Source organism: Alligator sinensis, unplaced genomic scaffold, assembly GCF_000455745.1.
Source record: "Alligator sinensis unplaced genomic scaffold, ASM45574v1 scaffold1092_1, whole genome shotgun sequence".
Taxonomy (NCBI): domain Eukaryota; kingdom Metazoa; phylum Chordata; order Crocodylia; family Alligatoridae; genus Alligator; species Alligator sinensis.
Window position 1 is genome coordinate 1630564 of NW_005842252.1, and position 2851 is coordinate 1633414.

The following is a 2851-nucleotide window of genomic DNA, read 5'->3' on the forward strand; positions in this document are numbered from 1 at the left end:
TTTTGGTTGTTACCCTGGGCGCGGGCCCCGGGGCGGGTTGGGGCGTCGGGAGTGCCCGGCTCTGGGGCTTCTCCGCGCTTGGTGGCGGGGGTGGGGCCGCTGCTATTGAAACCAAGGGACAGAAGAATCCGTTGGGGAGGGGGTTGCGATGACGTGTGTTCTGCACGGTGACGGGGCCTCCCGCCGCCGTTGGCGATTGGCCGGGGAGTGGGGGTGGGGCTACCGGCATGTTCTAGCTTGGCGGTGGCAGCGTCGCCAGGTGTTCAAAGACTTCACGGACATCAGGGCTGGAAGGGACCTCGGAAGATGATCGGGTCCAGCCCCCTGCCCCAGGGCGGGAAGTCAGCTGGGGTCAAGGGATCCCAGCAAGATAAATATCCAAATGTTTCTTGAAAGTATCCAGGGTAAGGACTTGCCCTGCCAAGGACCAGCGCCCAGGTGGTGGCAGCGGTACCTCGTAACGCCCCCTGCGGTGCACGCCACACTGCTCAACTGCTTTCCTTCGGCATTTGACTCCCAAGTGATATTGAACATCAACATTCCTTTATTGTATTGGAAGCTCAAAGTGATCGGGTTTGCTGACAGTGTGGTAGAGGCGACATCTTTTATTAGACCAACTTGGCAGTTGCAAACAAAATGTTTCTTTTTTTGCAAGCTTTTAGGCACACGCACACCCTTCCCCATACATAGGAGAAGGTAAAGTTTCTCCCAGGCAGAAATGGGAATTCATATAGTACAGGAGAGCTGGGGGGTGGTGTCAGTTCTCTGGCTGGAAAAGTTCATTTTAGCTCGGATAAAAGTTGGAGCAGTTTATTTTCCTCAAAGGTGTGTGATGGCAAGCAGGATGCTACATTATGCTTGTTAAGGTGCACCGATACATTGGTCCCATTGGAATGGCACTAATATAAGGAAGAAAACTGACTGTATTGGCAGTCAGCTTTTTTGGCCAATGTGGCTGATAAATGCGTACGTGCATAACCGCAGCATGCACAGGGCCCAGGAGTAAGTCTGGTGAGTTTGATAAGTCTGTTGTGAGGGAAGGGGCATGGGGGGCAGGGGGGGAACAGATCAAGACCCCCCACAGTGAGGGAGGGAATGGGGCTGGGGCAGGCGCTGCACTGCCAGGGCAGAGCGTGGGAAGGAGCTGTGGCTCGTCCAGGGAGCACAGTTGGGGGTGGTGGTTCCCACTGCTGCACGCACCCCAGGAGGCCATGGGGGGCATGTGCCCTCAGATCTGTGCATGGGGTGAGGGCAGGCTGTGGGCAGGGTAGTGCTGGGCTCTTCCCGGTGGGGGCTGGGCCGGGCTGTGCTCAGGGTGGGTGGCGGCATCACTGCGAGGCGGGGCTATGGGGGATACAGCGAATTCTGGGTTGGGTGCCTCCCTCCCAGCGCCACTGCCCTGAACGCGGGCCAGCCCCCTGCCTGGAAGAGTCCGGCACCTCCCCCAGCCCACAGAAGGCAGCCCACCCTTGCCCTTCATGGAGATCTGAGGCCACATGCCCCCCCATTCTTTCCTGGGGTGCACATAACAGTGAGAGCTGCTCTCCCCTCCTCCCCCATGCCCCCTGGATGAGCTTGAGCTCTGTCCCACACCCTGCCCCAGCTGTGCAGCTCCTTCCCCAGCCCCACTGTCTCCCTTACTGCAGGGGCCCACACCCCTTCCCTCCCTCCTCACCCCTTCCCCCACAACAGACTTACCAGCTGGACACTGTACAAATTGCCAGGCTGCATATTGGCTATCATATCAGTATTGGCCGATATGGCTCGTTAAAAATTGGCCATTCTTATCAGCCCAAAACATTTCTATCAGTGCACCCCTAACTGTTTTATCACTGCCTGAATAGGAATGCTGGTGTCATTGCCAGGCAGTTGGTTTTAAAGTTTGGGTAAAGCAGGATTCAAAGGGGAGTACAGCTGTACCTCTGTACCCCTCCTGAGTCTGTCCTTGTTTATTTGTGTGTATGTGTGTGTATATGTATGTACATACATAGCACAAGCTTTCCTGGGCTGAAGCTTGCTTCATCAGATGCTGTGAAAGGACGTGTAGAAAACAGTATAAGAAGGAGAGAGAAATTACACTGCAAAGACAAGAAAGGCAGGAAGAGGGTCAGTACTGGCAGAGGCAAGCAGTGTCTGGGAGCCAGTGCCCTTTGCACTGTTGTTTTCAGTTGACTTGGAGACTTGGGACTCAGGATTTCGCTGGTTAATGCAGTGATTCTCAACCCAGAGCCCATCTAGAGGTGCCCTGCAGTGTTAGCACTGTCATGTGTGCAAACATTTACACATGATTCACAAAGAGACCCAAAGATTTCAGTTAGGAATCCAGTGTCAAAATCATTCTGCCCTGCCATGGGCTTGCTGAGTTCTTTGCAACAGAAGAATTGGTCTAGTATTTTTTTCTATAGTAAAAAATGAGTGAAAGCTAAGAGCTGGCATCTTCTGAAGGCTGTTTCAAATCTAATGAGGTGTGCCTGGAGTCTGAAATTTTGAGACTTGGATTAATGTTGGTGCTGGGTTAATGCTGAGTTTACATTTGAGCAATGAGGGGCCACGGAATATGGGAGAAGCAAGGTTTCATAGTTTGTTTGGTTGTAGGTCTTGCTGGTCCACCTGTCTAGTTCAGAGAGATGTTAGACAAGCTTTTGGTCATAAAGTTTTCTCAGGTCTCCAGGCAGGGCATTTTGTAGTGGAAAGCTTATCTAACATCTCAACTAGTTAGTTGAACCAGTAACAGATATTACCAAATCTTGCCTTTCACTAAGTTTTGTAAGACAGCTCTGAATTATATCTATAGCCATGCACTGTGTGGGGCAGTGGTTATTGATCTGAACAGATCTGCTGACTGGGAAAG

The 2851-nt window shown here is 52.5% G+C and overlaps 1 protein-coding gene across 2 annotated transcripts in view; it reads left to right on the forward strand.

Annotated features, from left to right (window-relative positions):
* Positions 1 to 2851, forward strand: part of AIMP1 (aminoacyl tRNA synthetase complex interacting multifunctional protein 1) — an 82593-nt gene that overhangs the window by 319 nt on the left and 79423 nt on the right. The window lies entirely within an intron of this gene.